Here is a 27,976-nt window from a genome sequence, read left to right on the forward strand (position 1 = left end):
CCTGACTGTATGTGAACAGGGCCATTAAAATGAATGGGATTTGGCTTGTTGAGGACAGTTGGCTGAATATATGTTGCTGTATATTTAGAAAACTACACAAGTTGCCAATGCAATACACAATTTCAATGTTAGCTAAGAAAAACTTATTTTTGTCACAGAGTTCAAAGTAAATTAAAAACCAAGACAAATAGTTAAATGTTTCTAAAACAGCAAAATATGAAACGCCTGGAATGTCTTCTTTATGGAGGGAGAGATTTTATTAGGATAGTTTAATCTTCCCAGAGCTAGAGCTAAAATAAAGAAATGAGAAAAAATAAAAATAACAACACTTTCAAATCTAAAATCCCCCCCTCGCATGTAAGTTCTTATTAATATTATCTAATATATATATATATATATATATCTAATCTATATCCATCTATAATAAGTAACAATAATAACTAATAAGTATATAATGAAAGTAATATTCCTAAAGTGACCTTGTCACCAATCTCAAATTTCAAATAAAACAGCTCATTATACAGATGATAGTAAATACCTCTCGTTGTTACATTGAAGAGGAATTACTAAATTACTAAATGAAGTTTCTTCAAATATTGACATTTTTGGAAGTGTCAACTTCCTGTAATCCCCACAGCGATCAATGGTTCCTCCCTCCAAACTTTATTGTCACTATAGTACACAGAAGCGACGTACTGGAAGTGTCAGTTTCAGAAAAACTTCACGCTGGATTCCTCTTCAACGGAGCAACGTTTGGTGGTACACGGAAAAGGTTAATAATTATATTCTTCTTTATAGGGAGCTGTTTTCTGTTTTTTTTTTTGGAATTAAGGTTTAGCAACACGGTCACCTAAAGACTTTTTTTTTTTTGGGGGGGGGGGGGGCGGATTTTTATAGTCAATAGAAATATTTGTAAAAATTTGTGGTGGAAATATGCATTTTCCTGCCAAATAATGGGCAAAATACACACACAGTATCAAAATAACTAAAATCTTATTGAAAGCTAGAAAATGAGTGAGAAAAAGCCTAAAAAAGCCCAGCGATATTTTATATTTTCTTGTCTTAAGTGGCATATTATAGTTTTTATTTAAAACATAGAGACTTTTTTTTTTTTACTTTTAGTTTTAGTTTTTAGTCTACCTGAACTTGGCTTGGTATCAAAAGAGCCCCTAATTTTCCACTTCTTAACCACTTCAGCCCCGGAAGGTTTTACCCCCTTCCTGACCAGAGCACTTTTTACAATTCGGCACTGCGTCGCTTTAACTGCTAATTGCGCAGTCATGCAATGCTGTACCCAAACGAAATTTGCGTCCTTTTCTTCCCACAAATAGAGCTTTCTTTTGATGGTATTTGATCACCTCTGCCGTTTTTATTTTTTGCGCTATACACGGAAAAAGACCGAAAATTTTGAAAAAAAATTATATTTTCTACTTTTTGTTCTAAAAAAAATCCAATAAACTCAATTTTAGTCATACATTTAGGCCAAAATGTATTCGGCCACATGTCTTTGGTAGAAAAAATGTCAATAAGTGTATATTTATTGGTTTGCGCAAAAGTTATAGCGCCTACAAACTAGGGTACATTTTCTGGAATTTACACAGCCTTTAATTTATGACTGCCTATGTCGTTTCTTGAGGTGCTAAAATGGCAGGGCAGTACAAAACCCCCACAAATGACCCCATTTTGGAAAGTAGACACCCCAAGGAATTTGCTGAGAGGCATGTTGAGCCCATTGAATATTCATTTTTTTTGTCCCAAGTGACTGAATAATGACAAAAAAAAAAAATTACAAAAAGTTGTCACTAAATGATATATTGCTCACACAGGCCATGGGCATATGTGGAATTGCACCCCAAAATACATTTAGCTGCTTCTCCTGAGTATGGGGATACCACATGTGTGGGACTTTTTGGGAGCCTAGCCGCGTACGGGGCCCCGAAAACCAATCACTGCCTTCAGGATTTCTAAGGGCGTACATTTTTGATTTTACTCCTCACTACCTATCACAGTTTTGAAGGCCATAAAATGCCCAGATGGCATAAAACCCCCCCAAATGACCCCATTTTGGAAAGTAGACACCCCAAGCTATTTGCTGAGAGGCATGGTGAGTATTTTGCAGCTCTCATTTGTTTTTGAAAATAAGGAAAGACGAGAAAAAAAAATTTTTTTTTTCTTTTTTCAATTTTCAAAACTTTGTGACAAAAAGTGAGGTCTGCAAAATACTCACTATACCTCTCAGCAAATAGCTTGGGGTGTCTACTTTCCAAAATGGGGTCATTTGGGGGGGTTTTTTGCCACCTGGGCATTCCATGGCCTCCGAAACTGTGATAGGCAGTGAAGAGTGAAATCAAAAATTTACGGCCTTAGAAAGCCTGAAGGCGGTGCTTGGTTTTCGGGGTCCCGTGCGCGGCTAGGCTCCCAAAAAGTCTCACACATGTGGTATCCCCGTACTCAGGAGGAGCAACAGAATGTATTTTGGGGTGTAATTTCACATATTCCCATGGCATGTTTGAGCAATATATCATTTAGTGACAACTTTGCGCAAAAAAAAATAAAAAAAATAAAAAATTGTCTCTTTCCCGCAACTTGTGTCACAATATAAAATATTCCATGGACTCGACATGCCTCTCAGCAAATAGCTTGGGGTGTCTACTTTCCAAAATGGGGTCATTTGGGGGGGTTTTGAACTGTCCTGGCATTTTATGCACAACATCTAGAAGCTTATGTCACACATCACCCACTCTTCTAACCACTTGAAGACAAAGCCCTTTCTGACACTTTTTGATTACATAAAAAAATAATTTTTTTTTGCAAGAAAATTACTTTGAACCCCCAAACATTATATATTTTTTTTAAAGCAAATGCCCTACAGATTAAAATGGTGGGTGTTTCATTTTTTTTTTTCACACAGTATTTGCGCAGCGATTTTTCAAACGCATTTTTTGGGGAAAAAACACACTTTTTTAAATTTTAATGCACTAAAACACACTATATTGCCCAAATGTTTGATGAAATAAAAAAGATGATCTTAGGCCGAGTACATGGATACCAAACATGACATGCTTTAAAATTGCGCACAAACGTGCAGTGGCGACAAACTAAATACATTTTTAAAAGCCTTTAAAAGCCTTTACAGGTTACCACTTTAGATTTACAGAGGAGGTCTACTGCTAAAATTACTGCCCTCGATCTGACGTTCGCGGTGATACCTCACATGCATGGTGCAATTGCTGTTTACATTTGACGCCAGACCAACGCTTGCGTTCGCCTTAGCGCGAGAGCAGGGGGGACAGGGGTGGTTTTTTTTTTTTTTTTTTTCTTTATTATTATTATTATTTTTTTATCTTATTTTTAAACTGTTCCTTTCATTTTCTTTTTTTTTAAATCATTTTTATTGTTATCTCAGGGAATGTAAATATCCCCTATCATAGCAATAGGTAGTGACAGGTACTCTTTTTTGCAAAAATTGGGGTCTATTAGACCCTAGATTTCTCCTCTGCCCTCAAAGCATCTGATGACACCAAGATCGGTGTGATAAAATGCTTTCCCAATTTCCCAATGGCGCTATTTACATCCGACGAAATCTAAGTCATAAAATGCTCGTAGCTTCCGGTTTCTTAGGCCATAGAGATGTTTGGAGCCACTCTGGTCTCTGATCAGCTCTATGGTCAGCTGGCTGAATCACCGGCTGCATTCTCAGGTTCCCTGTTGAGACAGGAGAGCCAGAGAAAAACACGGAAGACGTTGGGGGGGACATTCCCTCCCACTGCTTGTAAAAGCAGTCTAGAGGCTAATTAGCTGCTAGGATTGCTTTTACATGAAAGCCGATCGCTGGCTGAAAAGAATGATACCAAGATGATACCTAAACCTGCAGGCATCATTCTGGTATAACCACTCAAAGTCGTGAATGGCGTACCTGAAGACAAAAAAATGGTTAACAATAAAGCACAGTAAACGGTAAGGTATAAAAAATTGCATACCTGAAAAACAAACATGATAAAACATAATAACAATAAAACATTGCAGAATAGAATACAGTAAAAAAGAGCAGAACAAGAGAGAGAGAATAGAGAGAGAGAGAACAATAAAACGACAACTATTTTTTTCTTATTTTATATTTTTGTGTTTTTTTTTTTACACTTTTTTTTGTAACTAACTTTTATAACTGTAACCGGTTCCAGGTTCAGGTCTCTCAAAATGCAATGGCATCTTGGGAGACCCTGTGAAAGTGTGCCTAGTCTGTGCAATGCTGTACCCTACGCTAATACTCAACTAGTGAATGGTAGCGTTCAAAACATTCACCAATGCAAAGACCAGGATTGTCAGGACAGGAGGGACAATAATAGCGGGTGTCACGCCTATATCCGCGCTTGCTGCAGACACGACATCTTTTTTGGGGGGGTTCGTTGGGTAGGGGTACTCGGGAGGACATAAAGAAAATGCCTCTCATGCAGCCGACTGCATTTGGTTGGGGATGTGAATGGGGGAAGTACGGGCGCTGCAGAAGCGGTGGGTTCCCAATTAGGATTGGCGAATGCAGCAGGAAGGGCACTATGGGCACGACGGGCCTGTGTTTGTCTTCTTGGTGGCAGCGGGACACTACTTGTGCTTGCCACCTCACCAGCTTGAACTGCACTTATGGGACTCGCCACGTCACCAAGTGTTACTGCAGTGCTGGTTTGACTACGACCGGGGTGTACTAGGCCGCTGGTGCTTGCCAGTTCACCAAAACGCTACAAAAAAAACTGTTAGCGATCGCAGGGATCAGGCCTGACTCTGCGAACGCTGCAGTTATGCGTTTAGTGTTTTGTAAGTGTCAGTGATCGATCGATACTGCACTTGGGTGGGCTGGGCTGGGCCGGGCGGAGGGGCAAAACGCAGGTGCTAGCAGGTATCTGGGCTGATCCCGCTAACACTGCGTTTGTGGGAACCCTAAACTGCTGGGGACGCTAGTATAGATCTGATCAGATCAGATATTGATCCGATCAGATACTATACCACTAAGGGAGGTGTACGGTGCGTGCGTGGGTGTTAGCGGTACTGGCGCTAACCTGACGCTGCCTGGGGCTGGTGCTTGCCAGTTCACCAAAACGCTACCAAAAAAACTGTTAGCGATCGCAGGGATCAGGCCTGACTCTGCGAACGCTGCAGTTATGCGTTTAGTGTTTTGTAAGTGACAGTGATCGATCGATACTGCACTTGGGTGGGCTGGGCTGGGCCGGGCGGAGGGGCAAAACGCAGGTGCTAGCAGGTATCTGGGCTGATCCCGCTAACACTGCGTTTTTGGGAACCCTAAACTGCTGGGGACGCTAGTATAGATCTGATCGGATCAGATATTGATCCGTTCAGATACTATAACACTAAGGGAGGTGTACGCTGCGTGCGTGGGTGTTAGCGGTACTGGCGCTAACCTGACGCTGCCTGGGGCTGGTGCTTGCCAGTTCACCAAAACGCTACCAAGAAAACTGTTAGCGATCGCAGGGATCAGGCCTGACTCTGTGAACGCTGCAGTTATGCGTTTAGTGTTTTGTAAGTGACAGTGATCGATCGATACTGCACTTGGGTGGGCTGGGCCGGGCAGAGGGGAAAAACGCAGGTGCTAGCGGGTATCTGGGCTGATCCCGCTAACACTGCGTTTTTGGGAACCCTAAACTGCTGGGGACACTAGTATAGATCTGATCGGATCAGATATTGATCCGTACAGATACTATACCACTAAGGGAGGCGTATGCTGCGTGCGTGGGTGTTAGCGGTACTGGCGCTAATCTGACGCTGCCTGGGGCGACGCATATCACCGCCGGGCGATCAGGGGGCTAAACCTTTATTCGGTAATAAACGGCGGGTGCCCTGACACAAAATAAACGAACTAACCAGCGTCACCCGTAACGGTTATACGGTGATCAGTGGTGAAAGAGTTAACTAGGGGGCAATCAAGGGGTTAAAACATTTATTAGATAGTATATGGGGGTCCCTGTCGCTATAAAACGCTGACGGTGAACCTAAATATTTACCTCCCTAACTAGCGTCACCAGCGACACTAATACAGCGATCAGAAAAATGATCGCTTAGTGACACTGGTGACAGGGGGTGATCAAGGGGTTAAAACTTTATTAGGGGGGGTTAGGGGGGTATCCTAGACCTAAAGGGGGCCTAACACTCACTGCCCTAACACTGTAACTGTCACAAACTGACACCATGCAGTAATCAGAAAAAAAAAAAAATACTGCTTGCTGTCAGTTTGTGACGGGGGGGGGGGTGATTGGGGGGGGACCGGGGGGCGATCGGGGGGGGGGATCGGGGGTGTAAAGTATGCCTGGCATGTTCTACTGTGTGTGTGTGTGTGTGTGTGTTGTGCACTTACATGTCTTCTCTCCTCGGCGCTGGAACGGAAACTGCCGAGCCGAGGAGAGATGACATCACATCCTCTGCCTGTGTGAAACTACACACAGGCAGGGGAGGATTCCGATTGGCTGGGAGCGATCGCGAGGGGGGGGCCACGATCGGATGGTTTCCCCCTCGCCTCCCGACGCTCCCAGTCAAATGCCGACCGCCGCTGGCACCGGGGGGGGGGGGGTCCGATCGGACCCCCTGCCCGCGGGAGGCAGATCACGTACAGGTACGTGATTCTGCCTGCCCGTGCCATTCTGCCGCCGTATATGTGCGTTAGGCGGTCGGCAAGTGGTTAATAAGTGATTAAACAGTACTGACTGGCATATGCAAGGCTTTGGATATCTTTTTATATCCTTTTCCATGTTTGTAAAGTTTCATTACCTTGTTACGCAGGTCTTTTGGCTGTTCTTTCCTACCTCCTCATGGCTCAGTGTCTAGCCTGCTTAGTGCATCCATGTGAGGGCTAACAAACTCATTGACTATTTATACACAGACACTAATTGTGATTTAAAAAGCCACAAATGTGGGAAATTAACCTTTAATTACCATTTTAACCTGTGTGTGTGCCACCTTCTGTGTCTGGAACAAGGCCAAACATTCCAGGGTATGTAAACTTTTTATCAGGGCCATTTGGGTGATTTCTGTTATCATTATGATTTAAAAAGGATCCAAAAAACTATGTGATAATAAATGGCTTCATGTGATTGCTATCCTTAAATAAAAGACATTTTTTGGCATGATCAGTCATATTTTCAATATTAATGCCAAAATTTCACAATTTCTGCCAATTTATGCAAATTTTTGAGCACGACTGTATACTGTAAGTACCTTTAATAAATGAGTTGATGTATTATAGTGCCATTCATTTTGCATTGCACTCCTATGCATCAAGGCAACACACCTTAGTGCATTGCAGCAAAAAATGCGTTACATGTCTGATAATTGGGTTGTTTTTGTGCAATGGAAGCCCATTGATTTCAATGAGCTGCTTTATTGCAATGCATGGTAATGTGTGACATAAGGCACGTTAATTCAGGTACATTAAATACTATGCACCCTTTTCAGCAAACTATGCAATGAAGAACAGGGATTTTTAGTTCATACATATTGCAATACATGCTTAAGCTGTTAAATGTACATGGGCCCTAAGTTTTGGTAAAAGTCACATTCATTCCTTAATGTGGTTGTAAACCCCTGACATGAAAAATGAACAATGCATAGCCTTCTATACTTTGTACTTATTTCAATTCAAAGCACTGAATTCTGTCCACTGTTTCATTTCTTTGTTATCTGCATGTGTCATTTCTAACAGGTTGTGCCAACTCAAAGTAATAGAGGACAAGGGAGTGGAGCCCCCAGCACATAGCATGTGACTAACAACCTCAGCTGTACATGTTTTCCTGTGGGATTTTGTAAAGGGGTGTGTGTCCATTCTCTCCACTCAGATCTCAGATTACACTCGGCTCCCTGCTCTATACTGTGCAGTGTGTGACATCAGATAATGCACTGACATCTGCCCCCTGCCTTCTGAAGCTGAGAAAAAGTCTTTGATCTGTGTGTGGTTAGGTGGCTGTAGAGAAGAGATAGCTGCAGATAAACAGATAAACCTTTTTGTAGTAGGATTTGTTTAATCGCTGCACATGATCAGAGATGATTTGTTTCACCTCTGTGTATTACCTAAGGCCTCATGCACACGAGACGCTGTTAAACGCGCGTTCAGAGGCAGTTGGACACTTTTTTTAACTGCCTCTGAACTCATTCAATGTTATCCTATGTGTCCATGTACACAGTCTCGTTTTTTTGGGTTTTTAGGCAGTTGCTTTTAACCTCGTTTTTCCAGAAGCAAAAAAATGGGTTCAGACGCAAACATTTTCCACGTTTCAGACGCCAAACATGGCTAAATGCCGGTACCGCGTTTAGCCGCGTTTGCGTTTATAAGTGTTTTTAAAGGAACCCTATTTTTTGGACCAGAAAACACAGAAATATGATTGTAAGCTGCAGCAGAGAATGACATTTTGTGACCCGACTTTGGGGCCCCATATCTCGGGGCCAAATTGGTGTGCAAACACAGTGGAACTAGCACTGTCATTCTCTGCTCTGCAGACGCTTCTAGACGCAAATGCGGTAAAACACGGCTAAACGCGGCGTGCAAACGCAGCTAAACGCGGCGGTTTCAGCTTTTCAAAACATGTTTTCAGCAGAGTTTGCACTGGCATCTCGTGTGCATGAAGCCTTAGGCCAGTCATTTCAATTTCCCTTTCAGAGGGGCCTCCCCACACTGCAAGACTTAAATGTTCATTAAGGCCCCTTTCACACATACAGGCCGTTCCATCCATTGATGGATGAAAAACAGATATCAATGCATTCCTATGGAAAAACGGATGATAAAGGATGGTCATCTATTTTCATTTGTTTTCATCCGCTTCTGTCAACATGCGTTTTTTTGAATGGATGAAAGTCCTATTTTTTTTTAAAAACACCCCCTAGCTTTCTGTCCACGACCATCTTGAGTACAGGCAGGTGATTCACGTAGCAATTTCTTCCTGGAATCCAGCTGCCCTTAGCTCAGGTATGCATACAGGAGGGTGTGCTTAGCTGAGAAAACCCCTCCTCTCCTCGTAAAGACTTCTGGGATGTATAACATCATTTTCCTAGGTCTGGAAACCAGGAAGTAACTGCAAAATGCAAAAAAAAAAAAAAAAAAGTTTCAAAAAGATAAATATAATATACCTTCCTACCTGTTTACTAATATTGTCACCATAAGGATTAAAAATAATCATTCATTTTTGATTGATTGAGAGAGTGAAGTTCTGCTTAGAATAATACCTCAAACTAGAGTTGCCACCTCATCCCTTTAACCGATTGCCGACCAACCACCGTCATTTTACTGCGACAGGTCGGCACGATCCCGCGAACCGGCGTAGCTATACGTCGGCTCGCGGGATCAGGATAGCAGGCGCGCACTCAGTGGTGGTGCCGATTGCGAGCACGAGGGGCAGAACATGGAAGTGTGTGTGTAAACACACAAATCCGTGTTCTGCTCTGAGAGGAATGACAGATCGTGTGTTCTATTAGCGAGGAACCACGATCCAACACTTCCTCTAGTCAGTCCCCTCCCCCTTCAGTTAGAATCACCTCCCAGGGAACACAATTAACCCCTTGATCGCCCCCTAGTGTTAACCCCTTCACTGCCAGTGACATTTTTACAGTAATCAATGCATTTTTATAGCACTGATCGCTGTATAAATGCCAGTGATCCCAAAAATGTGTCAAAATTGTCCGATGTGTCCGCCATAATGTCGCAGTCACGATAAAAAACGCCGCCGTTACTAGTAAAAAAAAAATATATATTAATAAAAATCTATCCCCTATTTTGTAGACGCTATAACTTTTGCGCAAACCAATCTATATACGCTTATTTCGTTTTTTTTTACCAAAAATATGTAGAAGAATACATATCGGCCTAAACTGAGAAAAAAATGGCTTTTTTAAAAAAAAATAGGGATATTTATTACAGCAAAAAGTACACAATATTGTGTTTTTTTCAAAATTGTCGCTCTTTTTTTGTTTATAGCGCAAAAAATAAAAACCGCAGAGATGATCAAATACCACCAGAAGAAAGCTCTATTTGTGGGAAAAAAGGATGTCAATTTTGTTTGGCTGCAGCGTCTTGCGACCGCGCAATTCTCAGTTAAAGCGACGCAGTGCCGAATTGCAAAAAATGGCCTGGTCATTCAACAGCCAAATCTTCCGGGGCTGAAGTGGTTAAACCCGACCACCTTTGAATCACACAGGTTCTGAGGCTAATTAAATGCAAATAAGGCACCAAGTGAGTTTAATTACCACTTTAATCAGCCACAGAACCTGTGTAATTAATATGCGTTCGGGTTTAAGGTCCCATTCACACCGATGCGAATTAGATGCAGGATGTTCCCCGCATCTAATTCGCATAGTAGGAGAATGTGACTGGCTCTGCGGAGCTCTGCGGAGCGCACTGCACAAAAACGCTGTCGTCTTTAGCTTCATTTCAGGGCCGAATTCAGGCATAGAATTGGCCCCGATTCATCCCTGGAACGGGGAACAGGGACACACAGCGCTCCTGTGCGATCCGCAGCGCGTTATAGTGTGAACCGGGCCTAAAGGGGTGAGGTGGCAACCATACCTCAAACCCAGAAAATCAGACTGTTCATCATTTTTCACAAAGCTTTATTGAAATGTTATGAGTGGACACCTTTGAAAACAAGGCATTTTCCCTTGTTCATGGGTTGAGGTTGCACTTCAAATAGCTGCCAGCATACCCCAAGCATCTGGTGTTAATTTAATGAGTCCCTAATTACATATTCTATTCTACCGTAAAACACACCTCCAACAAAACATACTCTATAAATAAAGACAAATAAAGGGATTTTTTTTTTTTTTTTTAAGCAAGAACTTATTGAGTGAAAACAATTTCCCTATTACCGATTGTAAAATCAGTAATTTTGCAACAAAATCAATCTCGCCAAATCATTCCTCACATCCCTTCGATGGAGTGTTCACCTACAAAGCGACGTCTGATATTTAACCTGGGAGGTTATAGGATGATTTAACAATCCTTTCATACTTTTCTTCTGTCTGTCGCCATGGCTTAGCACTCGGCGGCAGCGATATATACCCTCTGCATAAATTTCACCCGCCTTTCATTCCTTCATACCGCAGCAAATTAGACAAAGTTCTTGTTGCACAGCCAATTAAAAATGTATTGTGAATACACTTTAACAAAACAAAAGGGAATCAGCTGAAGAGCTGGATAATCAGAGACAGGCATTCAGTCACATCATTGATAATGCTAATAGGCATCCAGCCAGTCAGGGTCTGTTGTAAACAGAACATCTTAGCTGTCTCTGTGTCTCACAAACTGATTATTTGCTAGGAATCACCCGGTGCTTTAAACTGATGGACTCTGATTTGCAGCAAATTAAGCAATCAAACTTTACTGTCAGCGGGAGAAGTTGTTCTTATAACAGTGAGTGACTGTTATTATTATTTTTTTCTTTAATAAAAGAAAGAATGGAATATATTTTAGAACACGTATGGCTAGGTGAATGCTCTGTTGCAGTAAATGTCTAACGTATAAAGTTTATATAAAGCCAGAAACAAAATTGTAATGTCTTGCAGCTTACCGGTCTTTAGATGTTGTGACTGCTTTAGTTTTCTAGATTTTTACCATTATTTTCACCTGGGGATCCTATCAGTAACGCACTTCCTGTCCTAGGGTGCCATAACTCACTCATTATACTCTATTTGCAGAGGAGAAGAGTTGTCACCCTATGACAGGACTACAAGATACCCTCCATTCTGAGTTCTGTAGCCAACACGGGTAGCTGAGAACAATGTAACTGATACGAGTGCAGCACATGCAGAGTGTACGAGATGTTATCCGTTCAGGAGGTTTGTGGCAGGACCAGATGTTATTGCTTTAACCAGTTACAGCCTGCGCTATAGCCAAAAGATGGCTACAGCGCAGGCTTACGTTGCCGGGAAGGCGTCCGTGGACATCCTCCCGTGATCCTTAGGACACAGCTGAGCACAGATCGGGCTAAAAGGCCACAGTGGCCCTTTACCACGTGCCCAATGACAGATGATCACAATGTAAACACAAGCCAGTAATTGGCATTCCTTTCCTCACCCTGTGTGAGGAGAGAGAGGAGAGACGATAATTGGCTTGTGTTAAAGGGACATCTACACTGATAATCAGGGCACTGATTATCAGTGCAGTCCCAACAGTGCCCACCAAAGCTGCCAATCAGTGCTCACCAGTGCTGCCAATCAGTGCCAATCAGTGCCTCCTCATAAATGTCACCTATTACTATAAGTGAACATCAGTGCCCACCAATGCCACCTACCAGTGCCGCCTATCAGTGCAGCCTCATCAGTGCCTCCTCCTCATCAGTGCCCACCAGTGCCGCCTCATCAGTAGAGCATATCAGTGCCCATCAGTGCAGCCTCATCAGCTCAGGAGAAAAATTACCTGTTTGCAAAATTCTATAACAAACTATGAAAAACTTTTTTTGTTTTCAAAATGTTTGGCCTTTTTCATTTGTTTAGAAAAAAAAAAACAGTGGTGATTAAATACCACCAAAAGAAAGCTCTATTTGTGTGAGAAATTATTATAAAAATTTCATATGGGTACAGTGTAACAATTGTCATTCAAAGTGTGACAACGCTGAAAGCTGAAAATTGTGCCTGGGCAGGAGGGGGGTAAAAGTGCCCAGTAGGCAAATGGTTTATATATTTACCAGACCAAATGAGAGCATATAAAAGAACTGTATTGCTAGGGTTAACATATAGTACAAAGCCTAAGTTACATATATATTATAAAAAAGCCCATCTCCAAGTTGGGTAGAGCCACACTGAAGCAGCCAGACTCCTCACTGTCTTCACACCTAGGAGTGTCTTCTTTTTGCCCCACTAGGTTCATTTTCTTCCTCAAAACTTTGAAGGTCTACTGCCTTTTTGCCCCCTCCCCCTTCCCCCACACTCATACCTTTCATAAGCCAACTGTCTTTCTCTAGCCACTAGTGCGAATAAACCCTTCTATATTTTACAGCCAAGGAAGCAGCCATCTTAACCAGCCATTTGATGACTTGACAGTTCAGTTGAAAGAACAAGCAGCTGTGACAGTTATCATCAACAGCATTCCTTAAATGTTATGGGAAACTGTTAATTTGATGGGTTTAGTTCTGCTTTAGGTCATTTTGCTTCTTCCTACTCCCCTAGGCCTACTGTCCACTCCCTGCTTCCTTAGGACCACTGTCTTCTTTCCGCTGCTTAAACTGGAACTAAACTTACCTTTTCTTCAACGGCCTCCATCCCCCACCAGCGCCGGCATCTTCTTCTAAGTGCTGGTTTTTGGTCGTCTTCATTGGCCAGTGCAGGATGAAGTCACTCTTGTGCATTCTGGGAGTGGGCTGGCAAGTGTATTTTATGACTCCTCTCTCATTGCATGTCATATTGGCAATAAAGAGCTGCCTTCTAACAGTTTGTGACAATGGAACTTTAGTTGCATGTTAAGCCATTTGTCTTCTTCCTGTCCCTCTACGCTACCTGTCTTCTTCCACTCTCCTAGACCACTGTCTTCTTTTTACCGCTCAAGCCATTGTCTTCTTTCCATCACCCAAGTTAGTGTCTTTTTCCTGCTTTTCAGGTAGGCCGTATTCCCTCTCTCCATAGGCCAGCTGTTTTCTTGCCCCCTCCTGGGACCACAGTGTCCTTTCCAACTGTTCTCTTACTGCAACCTGTAGGCTACTCTGGTACTACTGCCCCTCTTGACTTTTGTGTGGTTTCCCTCTTACCGTAATTGACTGGAAAGCCTTATCACATGAACCAGATCAGACTTCATAGCCACACAGTACACTATTTCAACAAAAAAAGTGCACATACTCTGCAGGGACAGCAACAATGAGGACAGGATTGAATTACTCTAGCATCTATGGAACCAGTTTTGGACCATTTGCTTTACACAGACGTGTATATATATGTGTATATATACGTTCCTGAAAGTAAGCAACATAATATGTTGATCACATGCAAATGGCAAGAGTAGACCTATGTCTGGTGCAGGGCAAAAGTTTCTATTTTTCTAGCCACAGAGCATCTATTCAAATGGAGTGTGCACAATGCACCAAAGTTCTTTCTTTCTTTCTTGAGCTGCAGAGGTGAACCTAAACTCCGGGACATAGACCTTCTTTCCAAGAGCCTTTATTTTAGCAGTGCTGCAGAAGATACAGTTAATTCTATCACATTCACATTTTACTTAGTGCTCACGTCCCGAACGGTCCTCCATTTGTAAGGTCACATTTGCATGAAGATTTAATGATAGCAGGCATAGATTAGCACAATTTAGCCTAATTCTTCATCAGTACGACGTACGTTCGGCAAGTGTGAACGGGCCAGTCGCAGTCCACTAACTTTACAAAAATTCCCAGACGCAGACTGAATTTCTTAGATAGATTATATATATTATAATCTTGTTATTGCTTCTGATAGATGGCAATTATGATTAATTCTTCCCGACAGCACTAAAAACTGTCAGATTTGGAAAAGGCCATAGGAGGAATAACGCTTCTGCCCATGGGTAGCATTTCAAACGTATTAATAAAAGGTGACGCTTGAATCAAACTGACATATAGATAGGAGCCCAGATTGGGTAAGTGTATCTTTATTACTTAACTAAAATGGCTTCAGCCTTGCCTAGCGCAATTAATAGCGAACAAATCCTCAGATATAGTAAACTTCTCTTTTTTATGCCTAATACCGTGATACAGTATGCAGCAATAAAAACGACACTTCTCGCTCACACGAGGGACAGTCATCGGCCTTGCAAATTTAATTTTTAGCTTCACTAGGCCAGTGTATTGAGCCAAAAAAAAAAGTATTATAGCCTAGTTTAAATTTAAATTTAATGACATTGATGTATTCTAAATATTCAATGAAAACGGTCAGACACAGATGCAGGACGCCAAGGGGCCGGGAGAAAATGGAACTTTGGAAAAGGCAGGAGTTCTAGCTGACAGCACACACAAATGACTGCGGGGGTGTTGTTGGAAATTAGACAGTGTTATATGGCAGAGCCTGTTTGCTGGTCAGTAAGTATATTCGGTTTTTCAGTGCTTACTGAGCACTTCTGTCAATACTTCCTATATGGATACTACCATTAACCACATTGCTAAGACTTGTTTACTGCCTTTTTCTACCTGGTCAATTTATGAGTCCCTACGAAGCTATCAAATGCACTCCAAACCTTTACCAGTGGGGTTTACATGCATTTTATGAGGGTTTAGTCAAAAGTGTGAGAACCCAATTTTACTTCTAGTATGCAATATAATTGCCCACAGTGCTTTTGCCAAGCACAAGCACATTTTCTTTATTGTTCATTGTGGAAAACCAGAAGATATTAATTCTTAGACATTTGGGTTATACTACCACCCTCAGGAGGTTTGGACACTGGTAAACAAGAGATGTTAGGCTACCCTCCTTATAACCACACTTCCAACTGTCATGCCTGAGTTTTTTTCTAGTGCCCTAGAGGTTTGGGTGCCTTTTCCTGCCCTAGAGGTTTGGGTGCCTTATCACTGCTGAGAAAAAATTCTAATTCAATTTTTAATATGCACGGCACCGAGGATGGACACTCCAGCCCCTTTCCTCCCTTTTTCCTTGAGGTAGCCACCTCAGTTGGCCTCATTGATGGCATGGCCCTGGTCATAGCACAGCCTCTGCTGTGACCCAATCTCTAAAGCCTCACACTGTGTGTACTAACTCTATAGTTTTGAGGGTCTCCAAATTGGAACACATATAGCAATGGATAGATTAAAATAAAATTTTTTAAAAAAACTAAGATAACAAACATGTTATACTTACCTGCTCTGTGCAATGGTTTTACACGAAGCAGCCCCATCTAACATTTCTGGGGTCCCTTGCTGGCGCTCAAGGCCCCTCCTCTTCAGGAAGTGCTCCCTATGAAAAGCCATTTCCATGGGGGCACCCGTGCTGGCTTACTCCTGAGCCACCCTGTTTGTGTCTATTGACACAGACCAAGCAACTCGGCCCCGCTCCCTCGTTACAGCATTTGATTGATAGCAGCGGGAGCCAATCTATCAATCTGCCCAATGAGGAGGGAGACCGCGGCGAGAGCCGCTGCTCTTGTGCACGTCGCTGGATCGGATCGGGTTCAGGTAAGAATATGGGGGGCTGGGGGGCAGCAGAGAAGGTTTTTTACCCTAATGCATAGAATTCATTAAGGTAAAAAAACTTGAGGCTTCAGAACCACTTTAATGGTAGATTTGCCTGTAAGGGAGCCCACTCCTCCTTAAAGTGGTTCTAAAGCCTAAACATTTTTTACCTTAATGCATTCCTTGCATTAAGGCAAAAAATGTTTAGTCTTCGAATATTGAACCCCCCCCCCTATACTTACCTGAGCTCTGTTTAGATCCAGTGCTGTGCACATCTGCAGCTTTTCTCGCCCCTCACTTCCTGATCTCACTGGCTTTGCTGGGGCACCATCAGTTGGGGAGCGAGCACACACGAGTGCCCCCATGGGAAGCGGCTTTCTGTAGGGGCACTGGACAGAGAGGAGGCACCAACAGCTCTGGCAGGGAACCCAAGAAGAAGAGGTTCGGGCCGCTCTGTGCAATTTCATTGCAGAAAGCAGGTAAGAGCCCATTCACACAGGGGCAACACGACTTCCAGCACAACTTTGGGAGGCAACTTGGACACGACTTGAGTATGAATCACAGCACGACTTGGGGCAACTTACAACACAACTTGAAGTTGCCTCCAGGACAGGGAACTTTACAAGTGGCCAATCAGAGCTTATCAGCTGTGTGTGAGAAGGAGGGGGTGGCTGTTTAGTGGAGGAAATTACTTTCTGTTTCCTTTCTGCTTCCTGTAAAGTTGCCTCAGTATGAACAGTGATCAGACTTGGAGGCAACTTCCATTGAAATCAATGGGTACAAGTTGCCTTCAAGTCGGATTGAAGTAGTACAGGAACCTTTTCTGAAGTCGGAGTGACTGCAGTAGTGTGCATTAAGACAGATCCATTCACTTACATTGATTTATTCATGTAGCGCGACTTGAGGCGACTAGGGGCGACTTGGGGCGACTTGAAGTCGGATCCAAAGTTGCCCCTGTGTGAATGGGCACTCAGTCTAAAGATGTTTGTTATTTTTATAAAAAAAAATGTTTTCCTTTACAATCAATTTGAAGGCACAAGGACACACTGGAAGCCCAGCAAGACCACAATGGTCACTGAAAGCATCCAGTGTGTCCCTGTGCCAAATCCAGCATACAAGCTGTGCAAACAAGTGGCAACTTCCCTAATCCATAATTAACCTTTACAGTAAGGTGCACATGGAAGGGCAATTCACATCACAAACAAAAATTTCCCAACACTTACCAGCTAGCCTGCAAAAATACCAGATTAATTCTGTCTGTGGCTCCATGTCTGGCATGCCAAGCATATGCAAAAGGAGCATTTGATTTACTTACCTTTTAAGGGTAAGTTTCTCTTTGGTCCTGCCCCCAACATAGTGTTGGCTGATGCCTCTAGTGCTCATAATGTGTATCTACCTCAACACAGAAGATCTTGGGTTGGGGTGGAGGATACCTATTTTTTTTTCTACTATCACAGTGGGACTTCATAGACAATAACAGTCTATCTTCCCCTCCTAGCAATTTGGAGTCTCATGTTCCCCCTTGTAGATCCATTCTTTAACTTTTGTTGAAGCATCTTTGATAACTACTTCTGGTATTAATGCACCCCTGGTGCTTTTACCAGAATTGTTTCAGTTCCCTACTTTCTGGGACCCCTGATTCATGTCTTAGTAGAAATTTATCTTTGGGCTGGTATATGATTTGATTGCACACTCCTCTCTGCATCAGAGATCATTATTCTGAGCTGCACTCCTTGAGAAGCTTTACCTTGTTTAGGTCCTGTCCCCTTTTAAAGCGGGGTTCCACCCAAATTTTGAACAATATCTGTATGTATTCTCTTCCTTGCCTAGATGCTGACATGCCGTTTAAAAAAATTTAAATCGCCGTAATTACCTTTATTTTTCTATTCTTCTTTGCGCTTCCTGGTTCTCCTCCCGTGGGAGTAGGCGTGTTTCTAGCCTGTCCCAGACTCCGCACAGTCTCCTGGGAGCTAGTCTCAGGCTTCCCAGGATGCCACTGAGCATGTGCGGGAACGAGCGGTGAATGCTGGGAGCACAGCATTCACCACATCCAGGAAATAAATGCTTGTGGGCTTCAAATGCCCACAATGAAGATGGAAACCGCCAGCAGTGAATAATATAAGTTATTCTTTCCGACGAAATCTTACACAGGCAGACATATTACACACAATATGTCAGTATGTAATGCTGAGAAGAAAAGTTTGTGAATGAACTCAAAAAAAAAAAAACGATAGATAGGTGGACCCCCGCTTTAAGGGATTTTATGACTTGTTGGATTAACAAGGATCAGTTTTTTCTACTCCCTTTTCTTTAGGTTGTTGTTGCCCATCACTCAGTTAGATAGCTTTTGGATGCCCCTATTGTCTAACAATTAAACCTCATACGCACTGGATGTTTTTACAGCTGCTGTTTTTGGCTTCAGATGTTTTTTCCTGCAGCCATTAAACTCCCCAGCATGTTATCCTATGTGTCCATGCACACATAGGCTGTTATCAGCAGTTTTTGGCAGGGGCGTTTTCTAGCTGGGTTTTGAGAGGAGTTTTCAGCTGTAAAAAAGCTTTAACTCTAAAAAAAAGCTGAAAACAGCTTAAAAACGCTGAAAGATTGGCTATTCAGCTTTTATCAGCGTTTTTGAGCCATACATTTTTATGGGAGTATAGTTTTGCTAAAAAATGCTACAGCTAAAAAACGCCAAAAAATTGCTACTACAAAAACTCTGAAAAACTCAGTCTACAGCTACAGCTTTCTACAGCTAACATTACTGGCTTTTTTTTATAATGTCCAGTGTGCATGAGGCCTAAATATCTTTTTGTGTCCTTTAGAGGAAGATAAATTAGAGTTTTGTACTTAAAGTAAAATAGTTTCTTACAGTCTGTTGAGGGATTTAGGTCCCAAACCTATGTGTTATGGCCCTATGTACCGCTAATTCACAAAACTGATGCATGATGGTTAGAGGAGTGGTTATACAGGGACAGGCTTAATGTGTTTTGTTTGCCAATGTCCAAACCTCCTGAAGGAGACAGTAAAATCCAGATGTCTAAGAATTCCCTCCTGTGTTAGTCAGTGGACTTTAAGAAAAAGGTTTTATGGTAAGTCCGAATATGTTTTTTTTTTTTTTTTTTAAACTTTATTAAAGGATCCTTGTCCGCAGTGTGTGCTGGAACATGTGGTTTTTATGGAACAACAGCTAAGAGAGGGTTCCCTTGAAGTTTGGGTGCCCTCCACTCTCTCCCTTCGTTTGGTCCTGTCAGCTCATGTAAAAGTCATATAAACGCATGAAAAGGGGCTTTATTGACCAGGAAACTAGAGACGACCCACATACTTTTCTTAAAAAGGTTACTTCATGGTGGACTAGAGAGAGAGGAGCACTGTCACCCAAGTTCATCAATATGTAAGCGTGGACGCTCATCAAGCACAGGGCAACCTGAATGTGATACCCCCAGTCACATGAAATGCAGAGAAACCTCAGATTATCAAAGTCTAATTGTCCACATAATTAGGAACTGTAAATACTGTTGCCAGTTGATGCCTGATTGTGTTCTACATTTATCACTCAGTTTTAAAGTAACTAAGATTCAGCCTTAGACATCCAGATGGGTTGCAGCTAAGAAGCTTTGTAAATTTGTCCTTTCGGAGAAGCCATATTCTTTGTTCAGTTTCCTGACGGAGTACATTCACTTGTTAAGGTTTAGTTCCCTTTTGTGTGGTTTCACAGACACCAGTAGAGATTTTTTTTTTTATATTAAAACAATGTATACTATCCTTTATTAGTAATTTTGAAACATAAAACTCTTTTCTCCAAATAGTAAAGTTTAGTTCATTGCCACTGGGTTTCTTTCGGGTTACGTGTTGTCATTAAAAACCATATCAAATTATTGCGCTAATGTCATGTTAAAAACAGCAGCTAACACCACAATCAGACAGAATATTGTGTAATAATCAAAAGATGAAAAAGTGAAGCGCTAAATATGATCCAATTTTGCAATTAAATGAATGAATATACATTAACAAAAATAGTCTCATGTGTCAATTAAAAGTACAATGTGCAGATAAATAAATATGTGTAAAAAGTCCAAAAAGTTACAAAATCCACAGATCAGAAACCGTTGATAGGAAACAACAACTGTGTGTCCAAAAAAATACAAGTGTAGAAGGTTGAAAGTAAAATCCATTCTTATGATGGGTATAAGAAACAACCAGTATACACTTAAGGGGTCACCATAACACGTGCATCCACCACCCAGGTGGGGGAGTAAACATGTTTACCAGAATATATTGACTCAGATGCCAGCGGCAATGAGTCAAATAAGCATATAGATGGAAATTCCAGAACGATGGTCAAAGGAATAATCGTCAAGGATCTGACACCGTAACTCTCCACACCGACCAGCCCTTTTGTTTGGTCATGAACTCCGCTCCCGCCAGCAGATTCGTAGCTCTGTCCTCAATCACGCCTCTAGTGATTCTAGCGACTCTGGTATGGAGTCAGTCTGCTTCCTTCTCTGACTTTTTAGAATGACCTTCACCTCCTGTCAAAATGAACCATTGTATCTACAGTGTAAAGAATACCCTCCAGTCAAGGAAACAGGACTTCAGTTACAAATACAGAGAAAGAGACAGGACCCGCTACAGCCGGATGGACAGGGCCAAATATTGTAAGTGTATAAAAATTAGTGTAGCACTAAAATAGTGAAATTACTAGAGTCAATGCATCTGGGCACTGTGAAGTGCACAGTAGTGAAAATCACAAATATGAATAGAAGAGTGATAATGAACCACTCAATCTAAGTACATGTACAAAAGTGCTAAAACATAAAACACATCAAGAACCTTGAACCGTAGTCACAATATACATAAAAAGTGAATACACTCAATAACATAGATGTCCATGCCCAAGTCCAAACAGTGACAAAAAGGAAGAGTCCACTTACAAAACTGATGAATAGCTGGAGTTCGAATCAAATAGCTGAAATACATGTGAAGACTTCAAAACGATTTACAAATGGAAAAGATGAAGTACTCTTACCAGATATGGTGGACACACCTACCAAACGGCAGTGAGCCAAATGGGCTCTGAATGCTTAGTTCCTAGCACTCTGGTGTGGTGTGGATGGGGAAGCCAGACGAGACCAAACGGTAGCTACTTGAACTCCGAACCATTCGACCAATCAGCAATGATGGGCCAACAGGGGAGTCAATCGAGAAGATAGCCATGGGGGTGGACGTTCTCAATAGGAGCCATATACAGAGAAAATATAAAAATGGCTGCAGATGGTGCAGGTCAATCAATAAGATTTATTTAAGATCATACATCAAAGGAACAGATGTAGAGAGAATAAAAAATGTGATCACAAAAATAGTGTAAAAGCAATGTGGAAGGCATAAGATAAGCAGGACCGACGCGTTTCAACACCATAGGTCATCAGCTGGGGTAAATATTGTAAGGACTCCTTACATGGTGTTGTCTAATTGCATTGTGGGTGACATAGTTTTCCTAGGTAATACCTTTATGAAAAACTTTCAGTGTGAGAAAGTGGTCACACACTGATTTCCACCTATCATGTGCTTCTTAAGTGTGTTCAGTACATCCACATTTAATAACACACTAGAAAAAGCTCTTAGGCTGCATTTACACCTGAGCATAGCGACTTTCGGGCATTTCTATTTGAAAATTTTTAGAAGTGTATTACAAGCGCTTTACAGCTTCAGGCGTTTGTAATCTGCCAAAAAGAAGCTCATGTGCTTTTTTGAGCTTCAGGCGCTTTGCTTCAGAAGACAATGCTCATATGTGAACCGGGGCCAATAAAAGGAATGGGATTTGGCTTGTTGAGCGTTTTAAAGCTACAAGCTTCAAGCAGAAAATTGTTCAGAAGTGAACGGGGCCTAAGAAGCTAATGCTTTGGAAACCTATCGGATTGTTTTAGAAAAAAAAAAACAGGTTTTAGAAGTGTTATTGTGCAGTAAGGTGCTCGTTACTCTTCAGCTTTATCATCTCTTATTTTAATTTGTTTCTCCTGTAGGTGATTTTAAAGATTTTATTTTGGAATCACTGAAATTTCAAGCTAATTTTGTATGTTTTTAATGCTTTTCTACAGATATTGCATTACGTCATCTACGTACATGGTAACCAAAGGTAGGACACTTTATAGTACTTTTTCTTGCTTATATGGACTGAATTATATATGTGTGGGTATTTAGAATCTCTAATGATGGTAAAATATCTATTGTACAGTAACTCCCCTACAGTATAAGTGTGACTGTCACCGATCACATGTTTTATCTTGTGAATTGTTTTTTCTTGTGAATTGATTAGTTGTCTAAGTAATGTCACCAGTGAATAAGATGCACTCTCAGTGATGTCATTGGTTCCAAATGAAAGGAGAGACTACATTGCTAATAATAATCCCTGGCGTCTAGTGAATGAATAAGTCACATTCTAAGTGATGTCACTGGCCTCTAGTGAATGAATAGGCTACATTCTTTTTCACGGTCAAAATCTCAATTTATTGATTAAAGAAAAACAAGCATGGTACAAGACAGAAAATCAGATGGTAGTTATTACAGTACATAATATAGTGAAAAAGTTACATAGACCTAGTCATGGAGTATAACTGAAGTTTAAACTGGGTTCCGGAACAGGGATAAGAGTCATCAGTTTAATAGAGTCAAAATGGCCTTCCAGCAAAATACACCGGATAAGGGAAGGGAAGTAGACAGGAAGGGGGGGGGGGAGGGGGGGATAGGCTACATTCTTAATGATGTCACTGGTCTCTAGTGAGTGGATAGGCTACATTCCCAATGATGTCCCTGGTCTCTAGTGAGTGGATAGGCTACATTCCCAGTGATGTCCCTGGTCTCTAGTGAATGGATAGGCTACATTCCCAGTGATGTCCCTGGTCTCTAGTGAATGGATAGGCTACATTCCCAAAGATGTCCCTGGTCTCTAGTGAATGGATAAGCTACATTCTCAATTATGTCCCTGGTCTCTAGTGAATGGATAGGTCACATTCTCACTGATTTCACCAGCCTCTAGCGCAATGATGTTGAACCTTAGCACCCCAGATGTTTTGGAACTACATTTCCCATGATGCTCAACTACACTGCAGAGTGTATGAGCATCATGGGAAATGTACTTATAAAACATCTGGGGTGCCAAGGTTCGCCATCACTGCACTAGTGAATGAATAAGTTGCACTTTCAGTGATGTCACTGGCCTCTAGTCAATGTATGTCAATGACGTCACTGACAACCCTTTGAATGAGTGGCCTCTCTACTGTGAAAAGTTAAGATAGCAATAATACAAATGTACCATCATCCAGAAATCAATAATCAAAGAGGGTTGGAAGCCTGATCCCCAGTCAGGCAACCAAAAGTGGAGGCAAGTTGGACTATTCCGGTACAATAATAGTGGGTAACCATATAGAGCATATAACGGCAGTGATAAAAGTTATAATCGATTTTATTGATGCGAAGAACAAAACATGGTAATGCAGTAACACTTAATAAAAGTACAGATATAAAACAATAACTTCAGTAGTATACAGTACAACACAAGATCTCAGATATCATATTCCTCGACTAGTTTCGCGGACACAAGCCGCTTCATCAGGAGGGAATCTGGAGATGAATAATTCTGACTAAACAGTCTGAACCTGACAAATAAAGAACATACAATGAAGTATACCAAAGTACATAAATAAACACTTTGTGTTCCAGCATCAAAATTAACAATTGCATAATGACATTTTTATGGGGGGAACAGGGACGAATCTGCTTACCCAGGCCCCAGTAGACCCCAGGCGCAAGGTCCCACCACCAGAAGATGATCTCCCACGGCGACCTGGGGGAGCTGACGAGATAACGGTGGTATTAAGAATAAAAAATATAAAATATATTAAAAGGAATTGAGGTAACCTAGATTGCCACATACAGGAAGTGAGGCATGGAATAATGAGGGCAATGGTGAAAAATGATGATGGCAAAGGAGGGTGACTAGTGAATGATGTGCAAGTGACAAGACTTAGGTTGCATTGTGCAAGGAATAAAAGATTGCATATAGTGACCAAAAGGTTGAAAAAAAGGTGATAATGAGGGCATAAGGGGTGTTAAGTGGTGTAGCGGTAAGGAGGTAAACAGGTGAGAGGGATGGGACGGGGGGAGAGAAAGAGGAAAGAGGGGGTGGAATAAGGGATGATGGGGAGGGTAGGAGGAAGGTGGGGAAATAGAGGGAAAACCAGGGGAGGGGGAGGGGGGGGAAAGGAAAGAGGGGGATGGGGAGGGAGGAAGCGTGGGAAGCGGGGAAGGAAGGGGGAGGAAGGGGACAGGAGGGGGGGGGGGAAGGGGGGGAGAAGTAGGAAAGGAGGGGAAAAAAAGGAGGAAAGAAGGGGAAGGAAAGGAAAGGAAAGGAGTGTGACAGTGTAAAACTATGAGGTGAAGAGGGGCCTAGCGGTACCTGATATTAGTATGAGCATAGAAGGGTTCCCAAGGAAGGCACCCTGCCAGGGGCTGCTGTCATAATAAGGTAGATGGAGAGATGATAGGGGCTGCAAACGATGGGCGAACATAAAACAAGGCATGTTCACCAGAGCCTAGGGCAAATGGGGGGAGAAACCAGTGTATTAGAGATAAAATTGCTACTGCCCAGGGGTATGGGACTTGAGTAAGCGGGTAGGTAGGTACTCACCATAGACTTGCGCTAGGCTGACCGGGACATAAAGACCCGGGGGCAACAGACCCAACCGTCAGGCTAGCAGGCATGGCCTGCTCTTAATAGCTCCCAACCCTGCGACGCTGCGCCAAGCGTCAGCAAGGCTCCGGCGCGTGACATCACAGGGTCAGAGGTTCCACACAGCGCGCACACGAGGAGGTCGCGCGCGCACGCATGCGCACCGGCTGTGGGGCCACGGGAACGTTGTCCCAGCCAAGGCTAGTGCAAGAGGAGGGGGCGGTCCCGTGTCCGAGACCGATCCCTCCACCAGGAACCTCACCAGGCCGCCGCGGGAGAACGCCGGAGGAGGGGCCCGCGCAGGCGCCCTAGCCGGGACCAAGACTGGGGAAGCAGAAGTCCCAATAAAACAAATATAAAGACAACAATATGAGAGCTGATCAAGGATAGTAGGAGGATAAGACCATAATGGGAAAGCTTGAAAAAACTTAAATTGGTAAACTAGGGAAAGTAAATACCCTAGAAACCGGTGCAAACACCCCCCCCCGGGACATAAACCCATAAACACCTAATTGCATATAAGCATATAAGTAATGGGGGGCCAAGGACAGCACCACATGGTTGGGTAAAAGCATGTGGATAAAGGGGCGGGTAGCCAGGGTAAAAGTGTCTAGCCAACCTAATGGGCATCTGTCTCGGAGGGTTGCATCGGGGCTGATAATTAGCCAAAGTGGTAATATGGAGGGGTAAAAGTACATATAAATAGAGGCCCCCCCAAAAAAACACAAATGTATGTGTCAGTGGGGGTTAGTTAAAAATGAAGGGTGGGGCACATGGGGTCTGCAGGGTGGGGGGCACTAATTGGCCCCTCCACTAAAACAGCCCACCCAAGTGTCCCACTCGACATGGAGATGGGTGTGTTATCCACCCAATGTATACGATTAAATGAGTGGCCTCTCTACTGTGAAAAGTTAAGATAGCAATAATACAAATGTACCATCATCCAGAAATCAATAATCAAAGAGGGTTGGAAGCCTGATCCCCAGTCAGGCAACCAAAAGTGGAGGCAAGTTGGACTATTCCGGTACAATAATAGTGGGTAACCATATAGAGCATATAACGGCAGTGATAAAAGTTATAATCGATTTTATTGATGCGAAGAACAAAACATGGTAATGCAGTAACACTTAATAAAAGTACAGATATAAAACAATAACTTCAGTAGTATACAGTACAACACAAGATCTCAGATATCATATTCCTCGACTAGTTTCGCGGACACAAGCCGCTTCATCAGGAGGGAATCTGGAGATGAATAATTCTGACTAAACAGTCTGAACCTGACAAATAAAGAACATACAATGAAGTATACCAAAGTACATAAATAAACACTTTGTGTTCCAGCATCAAAATTAACAATTGCATAATGACATTTTTATGGGGGGAACAGGGACGAATCTGCTTACCCAGGCCCCAGTAGACCCCAGGCGCAAGGTCCCACCACCAGAAGATGATCTCCCACGGCGACCTGGGGGAGCTGACGAGATAACGGTGGTATTAAGAATAAAAAATATAAAATATATTAAAAGGAATTGAGGTAACCTAGATTGCCACATACAGGAAGTGAGGCATGGAATAATGAGGGCAATGGTGAAAAATGGTGATGGCAAAGGAGGGTGACTAGTGAATGATGTGCAAGTGACAAGACTTAGGTTGCATTGTGCAAGGAATAAAAGATTGCATATAGTGACCAAAAGGTTGAAAAAAAGGTGATAATGAGGGCATAAGGGGTGTTAAGTGGTGTAGCGGTAAGGAGGTAAACAGGTGAGAGGGATGGGACGGGGGGAGAGAAAGAGGAAAGAGGTGGTGGAATAAGGGATGATGGGGAGGGTAGGAGGAAGGTGGGGAAATAGAGGGAAAACCAGGGGAGGGGGGAGGGGGGGGAAAGGAAAGAGGGGGATGGGGAGGGAGGAAGCATGGGAAGCGGGGAAGGAAGGGGGAGGAAGGGGACAGGAGGGGGAGGGGAAAGGGGGGAAGAAGTAGGAAAGGGGGTGGGGGAAGGAGGAAAGAAGGGGAAGGAAAGGAAAGGAAAGGAGTGTGACAGTGTAAAACTATGAGGTGAAGAGGGGCCTAGCGGTACCTGATATTGGTATGAGCATAGAAGGGTTCCCAAGGAAGGCACCCTGCCAGGGGCTGCTGTCATAATAAGGTAGATGGAGAGATGATAGGGGCTGCAAACGATGGGCGAACATAAAACAAGGCATGTTCACCAGAGCCTAGGGCAAATGGGGGGAGAAACCAGTGTATTAGAGATAAAATTGCTACTGCCCAGGGGTATGGGACTTGAGTAAGCGGGTAGGTAGGTACTCACCATAGACTTGCGCTAGGCTGGCCGGGACATAAAGACCCGGGGGCAACAGACCCAACCCTGTGACGCTGCGCCGAGCGTCAACAAGGCTCCGGCGCGTGACGTCACAGGGTCAGAGGTTCCACACAGCGCGCACACGAGGAGGTCGCGCGCGCACGCATGCGCACCGGCTGTGGGGCCACGGGAACGTTGTCCCAGCCAAGGCTAGTGCAAGAGGAGGGGGCGGTCCCGTGTCCGAGACCGATCCCTCCACCAGGAACCTCACCAGGCCGCCGCGGGAGAACGCCGGAGGAGGGGCCCGCGCAGGCGCCCTAGCCGGGACCAAGACTGGGGAAGCAGAAGTCCCAATAAAACAAATATAAAGACAACAATATGAGAGCTGATCAAGGATAGTAGGAGGATAAGACCATAATGGGAAAGCTTGAAAAAACTTAAATTGGTAAACTAGGGAAAGTAAATACCCTAGAAACCGGTGCAAACACCCCCCCCCCGGGACATAAACCCATAAACACCTAATTGCATATAAGCATATAAGTAATGGGGGGCCAAGGACAGCACCACATGGTTGGGTAAAAGCATGTGGATAAAGGGGCGGGTAGCCAGGGTAAAAGTGTCTAGCCAACCTAATGGGCATCTGTCTCGGAGGGTTGCATCGGGGCTGATAATTAGCCAAAGTGGTAATATGGAGGGGTAAAAGTACATATAAATAGAGGCCCCCCCAAAAAAACACAAATGTATGTGTCAGTGGTGGTGGGACCTTGCGCCTGGGGTCTACTGGGGCCTGGGTAAGCAGATTCGTCCCTGTTCCCCCCATAAAAATGTCATTATGCAATTGTTAATTTT

The 27,976-nt window shown here is 43.0% G+C and overlaps 1 protein-coding gene across 1 annotated transcript in view; it reads left to right on the forward strand.

The window, feature by feature from the left end:
* The window catches only part of ESRRG (estrogen related receptor gamma), a 1,188,946-nt gene that overhangs the window by 113,498 nt on the left and 1,047,472 nt on the right, over positions 1 to 27,976 (forward strand). The window contains exon 2 of the mRNA XM_073628379.1: positions 22,196 to 22,233. The gene's annotated coding sequence lies outside the window, so the exon portion shown is untranslated. The remainder of the gene's footprint in view (positions 1 to 22,195; positions 22,234 to 27,976) is intronic.

The sequence above is a fragment of the Aquarana catesbeiana genome, linkage group LG04, assembly GCF_042186555.1.
Source record: "Aquarana catesbeiana isolate 2022-GZ linkage group LG04, ASM4218655v1, whole genome shotgun sequence".
In the NCBI taxonomy this organism is placed as follows: domain Eukaryota; kingdom Metazoa; phylum Chordata; class Amphibia; order Anura; family Ranidae; genus Aquarana; species Aquarana catesbeiana.